Source organism: Podarcis erhardii (genome assembly GCF_964252035.2).
Source record: "Podarcis erhardii genome assembly, chromosome: 4".
Taxonomy (NCBI): domain Eukaryota; kingdom Metazoa; phylum Chordata; class Lepidosauria; order Squamata; family Lacertidae; genus Podarcis; species Podarcis erhardii.
In genome coordinates, this window is record NC_138508.1 from 7,067,357 (window position 1) to 7,083,877 (window position 16,521).

General features: G+C 42.4%; 1 protein-coding gene and 1 long non-coding RNA gene across 2 annotated transcripts in view; one reads left to right on the forward strand and one right to left on the reverse strand.

The window, feature by feature from the left end:
• LOC309341319 overlaps window positions 1–1,968 on the forward strand; it is a 29,688-nt gene extending 27,720 nt beyond the window's left edge. The window contains exon 2 of the long non-coding RNA XR_014156205.1: window positions 1,644–1,968. This is a non-coding gene — a long non-coding RNA (uncharacterized lncRNA). The remainder of the gene's footprint in view (window positions 1–1,643) is intronic.
• The window catches only part of LOC309340933 (uncharacterized protein), a 151,196-nt gene that overhangs the window by 72,183 nt on the left and 62,492 nt on the right, over window positions 1–16,521 (reverse strand). The window lies entirely within an intron of this gene.

The following is a 16,521-nucleotide window of genomic DNA, read 5'->3' on the forward strand; positions in this document are numbered from 1 at the left end:
CTCAGCCCTCTCTCGCTTGGCAGAACCTCAGATTTCTATTATTTTTTATGGATTTAGGGGGCAGCTGCCCCCCTGGCTCCGCCCATGCCCAGATATCCTTTTGGGGGGTGAGGCTCTTGGCTGGACTCTGAGCATCTCCCTCCCTTGGCCAGAAACCAGAGGAAGAGCTTGCAGGGAAAAGGGCTTTGCAGGAGGCAAGGAAGCTCCTCCTGGAATTCAGGAGGGGAGAGAGAGGAGGGGATCCCAGGGTCATCTAGTCCAACCCCCAGCAATGCAGGAATCTCCGCTAAAGCATCCATGGCAGATGGCCGTCCGGTCTCTGCTTAGAAACCTCCAAGGAAGGAGAGTCCCTCACCTCCCAAGGGAGACCTTTCCCCTGCCAACATGAGTAATAATGAGTAATAAATTAAATGAGTAAATTAGTAATACTTTCTTATGCATGCTTTTTATGCTAATATACAAAGTATGCCATTTACCTATCCAGAAATGCTTAATTGCTAATTTAATGGACTGAAAATGGATGGTTGTTGTTATTATCTTTAGGGAAGTTTTTAATATTTGATGGACTATTGTATTTTAATATTTTGTCGGAAGCCACCCAGAGTGGCTGGGGAACCCAGCCAGATGGGCGGGGTATAAATATATGCTTATGTTTATGATTATGATTATTTATTAAATGAAAGAGGTAGGCGGAATCTCCATGGTGGCTAATAGCATAACACTGAAAGGCTAGTGAACTATGGGGAACCCTAGAGCATCTGCTTGGCATGCAGAATGTCCCAGTCAGTGTAGACCAGGGGTCCTCAAACTATGTTCCACGGGATGAATCCAGCCCGTCAGGGTCGTGAATCTGGCCTGCACAGCCATTTCAGAACCCGCCAAGTGTCGGAGGCTGAAAGCATCTCGCCACCCGCTCAGTCCTTGCGTCGCACTGTGGTAAACGCCACAGGCGTGGTGGCGGCTCTACCAATGGAAGGCCAGGGGGTTTCGCCCGGGGACGGGGTTGTCTTTTGGCTTGAAGAGCGAAATTGAGGTGGGTGGAGAAAGGCAGACTTGGATCAATTTGGTTTCGTTACATAGACATTTACTTTAAAGGTGGGAGAAGGAAGTATAGTCCTATTTTTGTGCCTGGAGCAGCGGTCTTTCCACGCATGTGGTTTACATGCTCTGAAAGCTGGTGTCTGTTTTGATATTGAAATTTTAAAAGGGTGGAGTGGAACCGGATTTTGACCATCTTGTTAGCCTGGGGCAACCTTTTTCAGCCATGGGACAGTCCACCGTCCCTCAGACCATGTGGGGGGCCAGACTATATATTTTTTTGGGGGGGGGGGAAATGTCCATCTGCCAGAGAGGAGGACCATGCTGGCCTAGGTTCACGTATCCTGTTTGAAAGGGGAATCATCTTAGGGACTTCCTGTGAAAATCTGGGTGAGGAATGCTGTTCCTGGAATGTACAACACACAAGACGTAACCGGCTGTGCATTCACATAAACAATACTCTTCTATACATTCTTATCACAATATCAAAGTTTATCTTGCACATAAACAGCACATAAAGTGCAATAATATAGAGGGAAGTCCCCAATAAATCATTCATAAAGACCAAATGTCGGCTAGTTTCTGTTCCACATACGTTCATAAAGTCCAAATTGGAGCCTACTACAGTTCCACAGTCTTGACAAGGATTTCCGGAATAATGCCTTGTTTCGCTCTCATGGGCTCCATCCGTTGTACATATTCTAAGTAATATAAATGAATATAATGTTGTAATTCAACATATTTTAACAAATTAACAAACCTGTGTATGGATAAAGTTTGTTTTACATTTATTGTTTTAAAGGGGTCACTTAAAGAAGAAAACCTTACAGCTGCAGATTTCTGTCACCTGTAGCTAAAATCAATGCTGCGCCTGTCTATATACATTGTAAGAGTTGTTGTTCACTGGAGAAACCACTGTGTTAAAAGTTCTATTATCTGGATACTTCATATATGGTATGTACTATTATAGCACAGTTGTTTTTATAATTTTAATTTGTTAAATGATCTAGTGGTCGATCCACAACTCTGGTCACTGCTCCCTGAGAAAAGCTCAAGAACTCTGGGCAAAGACAATGGGTAGATCACTGGCAGGATTTTTATTACTGGGAGTAGATCTCAGTCTCTTGGAAGTTCTGGCATTGTGGCCATTTCAAGGTACTAGCACAACTTTAATTGCCACTCATCTTTTGTTGATATTAACTCATTTTCCAGTATTTTGCTATTAACATCCTAGCCACTGTTGTCATGTAAAGAAACACTCTTTGATTTTCATTTGGCATGCTTATTGTTAGAATATAAAATAGGAAAGCTTTGGTTTTCTTTAAAATAAATAGCATTTATTTTACTTTATTTTATTTTCCCTTTGGGGACATGTCCACCACTTGTGGAATAAGGTTCCCTCATTTTGTCTGCGTGTCCAACCTACTGCTGATATTTATTTATTTTGACTGATTTGGATGGGGTCAGGTACCATCTAAAAATCAGATAGCACGTGGTGAATTTTATGTCTTTCCCCATAATTCCCCCCATTTTTCATCTTGATTGGATAGCCACAATCGTGTGCCCATTTCAACATCACCTCCTTCACCTCCTAGTCCTTAAGGTTCCAGTCCAGTAACAATCTGTGTGGTTTTGATAATATCTTTGTATTATTTAATATTTAATAATAACTTTTTAAAAAATCTGCTAACTTTGAATCAAGTCCATTTATTTTTTATCTGGAAAAAATGTTTAACTGGTAATCTATCTTTTTTACTTTTGTTTTCTTTTTATATTTTTCCATTTTTTGTATTTTTAGCATATAATAACAGTAGTAAATACCGGTATATGGAAATGTGATCATAATATTGAAATGACTAAAATGCTTAACTCGCTAAGATAATAATAGTGAAATGAATAAAATGCTTGGAGCTTCCCAAGAAAACTCAAGGAGATTCTCCCCTTTTGGGCTTTTACCTCTTCTCTTTATAACTGTGTCTTTAAGTCCCAAAAATCCTGCCACCCCCACCCCCACCCCCGCTTACAGGATATCCCTTCTACAGATGTCAACGCAGACCTCGTCACCACAAGACTATTCATTACCTGCAGCAGCAACAACAAAAGACACGAGAGTGGCCCCAGCTATCTCTTTCCAAAGGATATAGACTGACGGGGGGGGGGGCTGACAAAGGGGGGAAAGTTGAATTGCAAGCACATTCTCTCACCTTTTAAACCTCAAGATTCTGTGCCCCAGGATTGAAAAGACATGTAAAAGATCATGATTGCCTCAAGATATGTAACTGAGATTTAATTAGTATGTGGTGTATTGTGTGATATTATGTAGGAATGCTAACATGTGTCTGGCAGTATGTTATTTCCACAAAGGGGGGGACCCAATTTTTATGTATAATTGTTTTTATGTTCAATGTATAGTGTCTTATTACCTACAGCCCAAAGGAGGATTCTCATGCATTTTAAGCTTTTAAATAGATCAGGCTATTGTGTAGTCCAGTATTTAGATTAGATCAATTTATGTGGTTAAAATGAATTTTCTGCCAAAAATGATATTCCTCTTTCAATCAGCCCCAGTAATTGTGAAAGATGAATGTTTCAAAAAATGGCAGAAAGAAATTTCCAAGTTTATCGGGGGGGGGGGGCAAAAGGTCGAGGATATGATACTTACAGACATAACAGACAGAGGTGGTTTTGCCCTCCCAGACCTTTCATTATATTATGAAGCTGCATGCCTGGTATGGATTAGGGACTGGGTGAACTTGGAAAAGCAAGAAGCATTAGAATTGTAAGGACATGACAAAAGATTTGGCTGGCACACATATTTATGGCATGGGAAAGGGAAGGTACATAAAAGTTTTTATAACCATATAATTAGGAAATCACTAATGAGCATATGGGAGAAATACAGTGGTACCTCAGGTTAAGTACTTAATTCGTTCTGGAGGTCTGTTCGTAACCTGAAACTGTTCTTAACCTGAAGCATCACTTTAGCTAAAGGGGCCTCCTGCTGCCGCTGCGCCACCGGAGCCCGATTTCTGTTCTTATCCTGAAGCAGAGTTCTTAACCTGAAGCACTATTTCTGGGTTAGCGGAGTGTGTAACCTGAAGCGTATGTAACCTGAAGTGTATGTAACCCGAGGTACCACTGTATAAAGATATGTAAGAACAGAAGACCCCTTGGTGGCTTTCACCACATGAATCTTTACTGCTCAAACCACTTGAAAAGAAAGGAAAGTGGTTTACGTATGCTGACTTGTCAAAGGATCAAGAAGGAAAATGGAAACAAAAAGATTACGCGGAAATAAAATACCACTTTCAGAGTTGGTTACGCTATCGGCAAATACATGAAATATACAAAGAAGACAATAAGAAAGGATTTAGCTACACGACATCTAGATTTCAAAAGGAAGTCGTAGAAGGGAAAGTGAAGTTGCTGAAAGGTGCATATAGTATTCTGCTATAATGGGAAACAAAAGATGAAGAGGTGAAATCAGTCATGATTAAATGGGCACAAGATATATGTCATAATATAATGTTTGAAGATTGGGAACGATTGTGGAAAACTGATTTAAAATTTAAAGACTGCGGGGGGGGGGCCACCAGGTGGCGCATTGGAAGATGGCCGACAATAACATCTCTCTGACCCAAACAAGGTAATTAAGGGGCTGCTATGGGAAGTATGCAGTCTTCCTCCCCCCCCAGGAGATGGGGGGCGCTGCCTTGCCAGCGGTGTTCACAATGCACCCCCAGATCCGTGAGAAGGGGGTGCTGAACACTGGGCGCGAGCCCTCGGTGGAGTCAGATCATCCTGACGCCGATTCCAATTAGCGCGTGCTGGTTGCTTCAGCTCAGAATTATAATTGGAAACAAATGATTGGAAATGAAGCTGAAGCACATACATCAAGTAATGCTTGAGGATAAGACTGCTGATTAATGGATCTCTGTGACTGGGAGTGACGGATGGATAAGTAAATCTTCTGATGAATCTGTTAGGATATTTCCGTTCCACCTTAAAAGGGAGCAGGCTATGTGAGTCACAGAGTCTGCGTATTTCCTGTTCACAGGATGTTTGTGTTTTGATAGAGCTGTTGTCTCTCTCTCTCCCTCCTGCGCCAGAACACGCAAGCAGGCAGTCATGTTTTTTCTTTGTTCTGACCAACGCTGAATAAACTTCTAAATAATGCTCTCCTGAGTGCATCTTTCGCTGTATGAACTCTGAGATAGAGCGTGCATGTGCTCTGGAATGTGAAAAGCTATTTTCTGGAGCTTGTGTCGCTAATTGCTGATACTGTATCTACGGGAGGTCAATGGACGTCCGGAATCGACGTGGAGGCAGTGATGGCCTGTCTCCCTGGCAGTATCCCAACAGAATCACCACTAGGAGACTGTATGTATGGAACGAAGGGGGGTGGAGGAAAAAGCTCTTTTTTTCTCTTTGCATGATGTGATATTAATTACCCTTCACCCCAGATAGAAATAAGATTGTTGCGTTTTTATTAAACACAAGGAGGAATTCAAGAACTGTGTGGGATGGATTATAACAGGACAGAGGATTGAACGGTGAGAAAGAGGAAATTTTTTATGACACAGTTTAAAAATGGCGACTCGCCAAGACAGGCTTGCCAGAGAAAGGACAGGGGGAGGAGAATCAGGATTGTTCGAAAGAGAAGGAATGTTGGGACGCAAGCTTGACCTGACAGAGCCCCCTGACTCACTCATTTGATTTATTTGGCAAGCCTGAGAAAAATAAAGGACAGACCGAAGATTAATTTTGTTTATGGAAGTGTTGAACAGAGGCTGTTCCTGAGCGATATGATCTTTGAGTACAAAACCCACACAGAGATGCCTGTTTTCAATCTGCTTGTGAAAATCATCAGAGATTGCAAAGAAAGGAATATACGATAACAACAAGAAGAGAAAGAAAGTAATAAAGGACTATCCGGATCGAACTGGATAGAACTGTCTAATTAAAGCAGTAATATAAGTGATGCTTGGACTTGTCCGGAGTTTTGGACTCGTGCGGAACATGATGTATGGGTACCCCCAACAAAATTTAAAATTTGGCCGTATAATTTGGAACTAATGTGATTTGGATAATGTGATGTGATTGGCCTGTTAATAAAAATTATTTTAAAATAAAATAAAATTTAAAGACTGCTCTTTGCTAAAAGAAAATTACATGAAAATGATGTATAGATGGTATATATCACCAGTGCAGATAGGAAGAATGTATAAAACAGGCTCAAATATATGTTGGAAATGTAAGGAAAAAGAAGGGACTTTTTACCATATGTGGTGGGATTGTAATAAAATTTTAAAAATCTGGGAAATGATATACAATGAGTTGAAGAAAATGTTCCAATTAACCTTTGTAAAAAAAAGCCTGAAGCATTATTGTTAGGGATTGTAGGAAAAGAAGAAGAAATGCACCTTGGGCTTCTTGCCGTGCAGCAGAAAATAGGGCGTGTCCCCTACTACAGAACTGTAAGAAAGGTTCAGAGTGAAGGACACAGATTTCCACGCTTCCACCCAAAACTGCTGGGGCAACCCTGTGTCAAAGAGCATGGCTTCGGTTGCCTCCTGCAGCGTTCTCTACCTGCATTCTGCAACTCCATTCTCCTAAGGAGAATTTGATACAGTCAACCTGTGGTGTATGCCTTTCTGGCAGAAGAAGTTCTGCAAGGCAGACCTGGTGAACTCTCCACCGCGATCTGATTGAAAGCTCTTGACCCGCAGTGAGAATTGTAGTCCTACTGCCGTTATCCAGTCTTTCACCAAAGCAACGGCCTCTCACTTGTGCTTCAGAGAGAAAATCCACCCATTTCTGGAATCATCATCCACCAGAGATAGCACAAATTGACTTCAAGATATTATAGATCCTTGAAAGAATGGTTAGTACAGCCTTTAAAGGAAGTTTGTAATGAAATATTGGAAGGGGAAAAGGCACCAGAGTCGTGGAAGGAAGCTTATATTACACTTATACCGAAAACAAAGTCTGAGAAGACACAGCTTAAGAACTACCGCCCCATATCTTTGCTCAATGTGGATTACAAAATTTTTGCTGATATTATGGCTAAAAGACTAAAAAAAGGTTTTAGTAGAAGAAATACATAAAGATCAAGCGGGCAGGCACTTGTCTGACAATACGAGGAACATAATGAACATTTTAGAAAAATTACAAGTGAATATTAACACCAAAGCAGTTTTGATATTTGTGGACGCGGAGAAAGCCTTTGACAATATTTCCTGGAGTTTCATGAAGAAAAATTTACAGGGTATGGGGGTAGGCCAAGTTTTTGAAAATGGTATAGGTGCAATTTATTCAGAACAAAAAGCAAAATTAATTGTGAAAAATGTAGTCACAGAAGAGTTTAAGATTGAGAAAGGAACACAACCAGGTTGCTAAATCTCTCCATTGCTCTTTATATCAGTCCTGGAGGTTCTGCTAAATATGATTAGAAAGGACCAATTGGTTAAAGGTATACAAGTCGGAGCCAAACAGTACAAATTGAAAGCATTTGCTGATGATCTGGTATTGACATTACAGGAACCAGTACCAAAAGAGTATTGGAATTGATTAAAGAATTTGGTCAGGTAGCGGGATTTAAGTTGAATAAGATGAAGACTAAGGTTTTAGAGAAAAATCTAACAGTGATTGAGAGAGATTTCAGAAGGAGACAGGATTAACATTGGTTAAGAAAGTGAAATACCTAGGGGTTAATATGACTGCCAAGAATGTGAATCTATTTAAAGGTAACTATGAAAAATGTTGGACAGAAGTGAAAAAGGATTTAGAAATATGGTCAAATTTGAAGTTATCATTGAGAGGCAGAATTGCTGTGATAAAAATGAATGTATTGCCAAGGATGCTGTTTTTGTTTCAGTCATTCCAAATTTTGGACAAAATGGATTGTTTCAAGAAGTGGCAGAGAGATATCTCTAGATTTGTCTGGCAGGGCAAGAAGCCTCGAATAAAATTAAGATATTAACAGATGCCAAAGAAAGAGGTGGATTTGCCCTGCCAGACCTTAAGCTTTACTATGAATCAGCTGCATTTTGTTGGCTGAGAGAATGGCTGCTTCTTGAAAACATGGACATTTTGGACTTAGAAGGTTTTAGTAATGTTTTTGGGTGGCATGCATATTTGTGGTATGACAAGGTCAAAGCACATAAAGCGTTTAAAGACCATATTGTCAGGAAAGCAGTGTTTAATGTCAGCATAAGATATAAGGATTTGCTTGAAAACAAAACTCCAAGGTGGCTGTCACCAATGGAAGCGAAGGCTCAGAAAAAGCTCAATATGGAGACCAAATGGCCGAAATATTGGGAAATCCTGGAACAAGAGGGAGATAAATTAAAACTGCAGAGTTTTGAAAAACTAAAAAACAAAGTGCGAGATTGGCTCCATTATTACCAAATAATGGAGGCTTATAATTTGGACAAGAAAATTGGCTTCCAGGTGGAAAAATCAAAATTGGAAACAGAACTGTTAGATCCCAAAACTAAGAACTTGTCAAGAATGTACAACTTGCTGTTGAAATGGGGTACTCAGGATGAAACGGTGAAATCGGTTATGATTAAATGGGCACAAGATGTTGGACATAACATTATGATGGCTGACTGGGAACAGTTATGGACCACAGGTATGAAGTTCACGGCATGTAATGCCTTAAGAGAGAATATAATGAAAATGATCTACAGGTGGTACATGACACCAGTCAAGCTTGCAAAAATTTATCATTTGCCCAAAAATAAATGTTGGAAATGCAAAGAGACTGAAGGTACATTCTTTCACCTTTGGTGGACATGCCCAAGGATTAAGGCTTTCTGGGAGATGATCTATAATGAAATGAAAAAGGTATTTAAATATACCTTTCTGAAGAAACCAGAGGCCCTTCTCCTTGGCATGGTCGGCCAATTGGTGTCAAAGAAGGATAGAACTTTCTTTATGTATGCTACAACAGCAGCAAGAATACTTATTGCAAAGTATTGGAAGACACAAGATCTACCCACCTGGGAAGAATAGCAGATGAAGGTGATGGACTACATGGAATTGGCGGAAATGACTGGCAGAATCCGAGACCAGGGAGAAGTGTCGGTGGAAGAAGATTGGAAGAAATTTAAAGTTTATTTACAGAAACATTGTAAAATTAAGGAATGTTAGAAGGATGTTGGAATGAAGTTATGTGGTTTTAGCAGAAGCGTTATAAAGGACTAAGTAAAAATGGATTGTTAATCAGCGAAAGAAGAGAATGTAAGAATATAGTATATTAAGATAAATTATTAGGATAAAAACAAAGAAGGAAAGGATTTGCTGAAATATCTAATTGAACTAGAATACAAAAAAGGTAGGTGTGAGGAGGTCAAGGAAATAAGGAAAGGAAAGAAAGTTATGTAAAGGTTTGATTTGTTTTTCAATTGTCTGCATGTTTTTGTCTTTTTTTGTTTTTTTGATGTTGTATGCATTTTTTTTCTTTTTTGTTTAACTCGGTATTTTTTCTATTTTTCTTTCTGTAACCTTTAAAACCTTAATAAAAATCTATTAAAAAAAGAAAAAAGAAAATCCACCCATTTCTGGAATAATCATCCACCAGAGATAGCACAAATTTGGCCCCGCCCAGACTGGCACCTGGCATAGGGCCCCAAAGGTCTGCATGGACTAGCTCAAAAGGTTTTGTGGTTACCCTGTCAGACCTAGGATAAGAGCATGTCTGAACCTTGGCTTTCTTGAAGGCCCTACATTCCAGGTATTTGTCACATGCCTTCATCTTGCACCCCTCAGTGCACCATGGGACCTTATTCACGTACCCCCAGTTGATATGTGACATTCTCTGGTGCCAAACGCCATGATGTCACCCATCATGAATGGGAACCTTAGCACTCTGTGCTTGTGGATCCTCAGTGGGACCTTTACCTGCAATAGGCGTTTCTAGCACAAACAGCCTGTCTTTGCACTCAACACTGACCAGTTGTCGCCCACCTCTGGAAATGGAATAAACATTATTTTCAGAACACACTTTGAACCCATCATGGACAAGAGAGGAAACAGAAAGCAAACAGCACTGCATCTCTGGAACGACATAGGCCTCAATCTCCGCCTGTAAAAAAGAACAATAAACAGAGCCAGACTTAGCACTTGGAACCATCCGCAAGAGTTACACTTCTTCCAGTTTTCACAGCCTTGCAGTTCCACAAAAAATCACTAGATGGCGATGGCATGAGGTGGTGACTGGCCCCACTGTCAATCACCCAGCTCAGCCCGTGGCCCTGGTCGCAGTTTTTCACTGTTGCCGTAGCAGCAGCCAAATGATGCTGTGACAACATGTCTCTGCCAGTTTCCTTGAGACCTTTGCGAGGCTTCCCACGCTTGGCAGCTCCTGTTATCTGGTTGCCAAAGAAAATGGCCTTGGAGACATCCTGTGGCTCCACTGGACAATTCCGGACCGGGTGGGAATCAGAGCCGCACCGGAAATGTCGGGAAGAAAAAATTTCCACGGTTTCTGAAGGAATGGGTTTCTGTGTAGTAAGCTTAAAAACTGACTCAACCTCCCCTTTTGTTCTTTCAAAAGAGAGCACTTTTAAATGCGTAAACTTGAACTGTTGAGCAAAACCATAATAAGGACACAACTGCATAAACAGTTCTCTCCTTTATCAGGACAGGCAAGGGATGGCCCTGGCTCTCCAGGGGAACAAAGAAAACACGTCAGAACTTTATCTTATGTGCTGACCACAAAATACGCGTAAGACCAATGTCCAGGAAAAATGCCAAAAGCGTGTTCCCGGAGATTATGACCTCTTCCCAGATAAGAGTAGAAAGAGGAAGATCCTTTTATGGTCAGAAGTACAGGAAGGAAGATCCTTTTATGGTTGAGAGTACCAGAGCAGGAACATATGTGATGTCAACCTGCGTATACAAGTTGACGTGGCTGGGGAAGGGGGAGAGGATGCCTGGAGGATATATATACTGCATGAAACTTGTCATGTCTTTGGACTTGTCGTGGACTTGATCACACAAGTGCCTTCTGCTATCCGGAGAGCAGAATAAACTCTTTCTTTGAATCCACCTCAGTGTCGTTTTAACTTCCTTCCTCCTGTTCAGGAGCAACGCAGACCCAATCGGTGAACTCCAAAAAGGCTACATTTCACTTCTCCCTTCACCCCCCCTCTTGGGTGCAGCACAGCCTGGGCCTGCTCACCCTCCAGCATTCTGCCTGTAATGCCTATAATGGCAGCAACTTTTAAAAAAAGTAATATTTTGAGCCCGTAGTTCAATTTCCCAGCAGCTCCCCTTGCCCCGGAGAACACTTCTAGCATTCCATCTCCTCTACCTGTGGCATTGTTCAGCAGTGGAGAACAGCAGAAGCCCAGAATAAAATTTAAGATATTAACTGATGTAAAGGAAAGGGTTGGATTTGCCCTGCAAGACTTTAAACTCTACTATGAATCAGCAGCATTTTGCTGGTTGAAAGACTGGCTACTTCTTGAGAACACAGACATTTTGGACTTAGAAGGATTTAATAATGCTTTTGGGTGGCATGCATATTTGTGGTACGACAAGGTTAAAGTACATAAAGCATTTAAAAACCATATTGTCAGGAAAGCTTTGTTTAATGTCTGGATAAGATACAAAGATTTATTGGAAAACAAAACCCCAAGGTGGTTGTCACCAATGGAAGCGAAAGCTTTCAAAAGACTTAATATGGAGTCCAAATGGCCAAAATATTGGGGAATTTTGGAACAAGAGGGAGACAAATTGAAATTGCAGAGTTTTGAGAAACTAAAAAATAAAGTGCGAGACTGGCTTCATTATTATCAGATAATGGAAGCTTACAAATTGGACAAGAAAATTGGATTCCAGGTGGAAAAATCAAAATTAGAAACAGAATTGTTAGAACCTAAAACTAAGATTTTGTCAAAGATGTATAACTTGCTGCTGAAATGGAACACTCAGGATGAAACGGTGAAGTCTGCTATGATTAAATGGGCACAGGATGTTGGACATAATATTATGTTTGCTGACTGGGAACAGTTATGGACCACCGGTTTGAAATTTACGGCATGTAATGCCTTAAGAGAGAATATTATGAAAATGATTTATAGGTGGTACATGACCCCAGTCAAGCTTGCAAAAATTTATCATTTGCCCGATAATAAATGTTGGAAATGCAAAGAGACTGAAGGTACATTCTTTCACCTCTGGTGTATGTGCCCAAGGATTAAGGCTTTCTGGGAAATGATTTATAATGAAATGAAAAAGGTATTTAAATATACCTTCTTGAAGAAACCAGAGGCCTTTCTCCTAGGCATGGTTGGCCAATTGGTGCCAAAGAAGGACAGAATTTTTTTTATGTATGCGACAACAGCAGCAAGAATACTTATCGCAAAATACAGTAGTGCCCCGCAAGACGAATGCCTCGCAAGACAAAAAACTCGCTAGACGAAAGGAGTTTTCGTCCGCGATTTGCCTCGCAAGACGAATTCCCCTATGGGCTTGCTTCGCAAAACGAAAACGTCTCGCGACTTTGTTTCCTTTGTGTAAAAACCGTTAAAACCAAGGGTGCTTAGCTTGAGCAGCTGCAGTTGCGACTTGACTTCGAGGAGCAACTGTTAGCGCGTGGTTTGGTAGCCTTTTCTCAGACTTTGCTCACTTTTGAAGATTTTCCAAAACTTTTCCAGAACTTCTCTTTCATCCATTTGGTAAGTTAAACTTTTAAAACTTTTTTGGGGGGTTTTGGATTTTGGGTTGGGGTGTTTGGGATTCAAGGACTTGGTGTTGGGAAGGGGTTTGCGATAATCTGGGGGCTTGTGGGCCTTTTTTGGGAATTTTTATGATTTTCTGTGACCACTGGGCCAGGTTGGTTTTTTTTTGAAAATTTTTCTGAGTTTGAATTTCTGAGTGCTGGCTGGCTAGGGGAACAGTTGGGGAGGTTTCTGCAGAAATCTGGGACCATGTGGGGTTTTTTGGGGAATTTTTATGATTTTCTGTGACCACTAGGCATGGTTGTTTATTTTCAATTTTTTTTTTCTGAGTTTGAATTTCTGAGTGCTGGCTGGCTAGGGGAACAGTTGAGGAGGTTTCTGCAGAAATCTGGGACCATGTGGGGTTTTTTGGGGAATTTTTATGATTTTCTGTGACCACTAGGCATGGTTGTTTATTTTCAAATTTTTTTTTCTGAGTTTGAATTTCTGAGTGCTGGCTGGCTAGGGGAACAGTTGAGGAGGTTTCTGCAGAAATCTGGGACCATGTGGGGTTTTTTGGGGAATTTTTATGATTTTCTGTGACCACTGGGCCAGGTTGGTTTTTTTTTGAAAATTTTTCTGAGTTTGAATTTCTGAGTGCTGGCTGGCTAGGGGAACAGTTGGGGAGGTTTCTGCAGAAATCTGGGACCATGTGGGGTTTTTTTGGGAATTTTTATGATTTTCTGTGACCACGAGGCATAGTTGTTTATTTTCAATTTTTTTTTTCTGAGTTTGAATTTCTGAGTGCTGGCTGGCTAGGGGAACAGTTGGGGAGGTTTCTGCAGAAATCTGGGACCATGTGGGGTTTTTTGGGGAATTTTTATGATTTTCTGTGACCACGAGGCATGGTTGTTTATTTTCAATTTTTTTTTCTGAGTTTGAATTTCTGAGTGCTGGCTGGCTAGGGGAACAGTTGGGGAGGTTTCTGCAGAAATCTGGGACCATGTGGGGTTTTTTGGGGAATTTTTATGATTTTCTGTGACCACGAGGCATGGTTGTTTATTTTCAATTTTTTTTTCTGAGTTTGAATTTCTGAGTGCTGGCTGGCTAGGGGAACAGTTGGGGAGGTTTCTGCAGAAATCTGGGACCATGTGGGGTTTTTTGGGGAATTTTTATGATTTTCTGTGACCACTGGGCCAGGTTGTTTTTTTTTGAAAATTTTTCTGAGTTTGAATTTCTGAGTGCTGGCCATGTTGTTATTTTTTGAAATTTTTTTTTGTCTGGGTGGGGAAGCAGTTGGGGAGGGGTTTGCAGCAGTTGGGGAGGGGCTGGGGGAGCAGTTGGGGAGGGGTTTGCAATTTCTGTGTTGTGGGTGGGTTGGTGCGTGTCTGTGGGAGCAGTTGAGGTTTTTGAAGACATTGGTGATTTTTGAAGCTTTTCCTAAACTTATTTTGCAGCCATTTGAGGTTTCTGAGGACTTCGGTGGTTGATTGTTGAAGCTTTTCCAGAACTTCTCTTTCATCCATTTGGTAAGCTAAACTTTTAAAACTTTTTTGGGGGTTTTTGGATTTTGGATTTGGGGTTGGGGTGCTTGGGATTCAAGGCCTTGGTTCTGGGTTTTAATTTCTGTGTGGTGGGTGGCTGGCTGCTTTTGTATTTTTTGGGTTTGAAGCACATCACTGATTTTTTTTTTTCTGAGTTTACGAAGGTAGGAGCTGTGCTGCCATGGGACCCAAGAAGACTGCTGCTGCGGTGGCCGGCGAGAGGAAGAAGGAGAAGGTGACGCTGGAAATGAAGAAGGAGATCATCTGGAAGCACGACGGCGGAATGCGTGTGACGGACATCGCCAGGGAGTACGGCAGGAACCCATCGACCATCGGGACCATCCTGAAGATGAGGGAGAAGATCCTGGCGACTGATGCAGCCAAGGGAGTCACCAGGATCGTGAAGAACCGCCCAGCTGTCCTGGAGGAGGTCGAGAAGTTGCTGCTCATCTGGATAGAAGAGAAGCAGCGTGCAGGGGACACAGTGTCTGAGGCCGTCATTTGTGAGAAGGCCAAGGCCTTGCACGCTGACCTCATCCGGGAACAGCCAGGAACCTCAGCCGAGCCAGAAGTCTTCAAGGCTAGCAGAGGTTGGTTTGACCGGTTCAAGACAAGATCTGGCATCCACAGCGTGGTCAGGCATGGAGAGGCTGCCAGTTCTGATGTTCCTGCGGCTGAAGACTTTGCAGCGGAGTTCCTGGAGGTTGTGACGACGGAGGGCTACGTTCCGCAGCAGGTCTTCAACTGCGACGAGACCGGGCTGTTTTGGAAGAGGATGCCCAAAAGGACTTTCATCACTCAGGAGGAGTCCAGGCTGCCTGGCCACAAGCCCATGAAGGACCGCCTGACCCTGCTCTTCTGTGCCAACGCAAGCGGCGACCTGAAGATCAAGCCCCTGCTGGTGTACCACTCGGAGAACCCACGGGCCTTCAAGAGACACAAGATCGACAAGGAGCGGCTGAGTGTCATGTGGCGATCCAACAGCAAGGCTTGGGTCACACGTGTGCTGTTTGTGGACTGGGTCAATCTTGCTTTTGGCCCTGCTGTCAAGCAGTACCTGCTGGACAACGACCTGCCGCTGAAGGCTTTGCTTCTGATGGACAATGCTCCTGCCCATCCTAAAGGCCTTGAGGTGGACTTGTTGGAGGAGTTCAGCTTCATCAACATCATGTTCCTGCCGCCTAACACCACGCCACTGCTCCAGCCGATGGATCAGCAGGTCATCGCCAATTTCAAAAAACTCTACACCAAGGAGCTTTTCAGGCGATGCTTCGAGGTGACTGACTGCACCACCATCACCCTGCGGGAATTCTGGAAGGACCACTTCGACATCATCACCTGCTTGAAGATGGTCAACACGGCCTGGAAAGGGATCAGCCAGAGAAATTTGAATTGCGCTTGGCGCAGCCTGTGGCCGGACTGTGTGGCACCAAGTGACTCTGATGCACCAGAGTCAACAGTGGTGCAGGACATTGTTGCCTTGGGGAGGACCATGGGCCTGGAGGTCACGGAGGAGGACGTCTGCGAGCTGGTGGAGGGGCACGACGACGAGCTGACCACCGTGGAGCTGGTCGAACTGCAGGCAGAGGCTGCGCAGGAGCAGGCCTCACTGGAAGAGGAGGAAGCAACTGAGGAACGGCTGTCCTCCGAAAGACTGAGGGACATTTGCCAGAAGTGGAAGGAGGTGCAGACTTTTGCAGATCTACACCACCATGAGAAGCACGTGGCACATGACGCTGGGAACTTTTATGATACGAGGGTCATGTCGTCTTTCAGGGAGCTACTGAAAAGGCGGATAAAGCAGCAGACTATGGACAGGTTCTTGACCAAGAAGCAAAGAGTGGAAGAGGAGCCTTCTTCGAGTGGTCCCCCAGAGTCTTAGAAAATGTACTGTACACTTTGTTGATTTTTAAATGTTTTTCTGTCATGTTTATAAAGTTAATTTATTTTCCCTTCAATTTTTGAACTGCTCTTTACAGTATGTGTGACTTTAAAGAGCAGTTAATAAACTGTTGTTGTACCAAATTTGGCTTTGTTTGGACTTTTTTTGACCATAGGAACGCATTAATTGATTTTCAATGCATTCCTATGGGATTTCGTGCTTCGCAAGACGAAAAATTCGCTAGACGACAAAAATTGCGGAACGAATTAATTTCGTCTTGCGGGGCACCACTGTATTGGAAGACACAAGATTTACCCACTCTGGAAGAATGGCAGATGAAGTTGATCGACTATATGGGATTGGCAGAAATGACCGGCAGAATCCG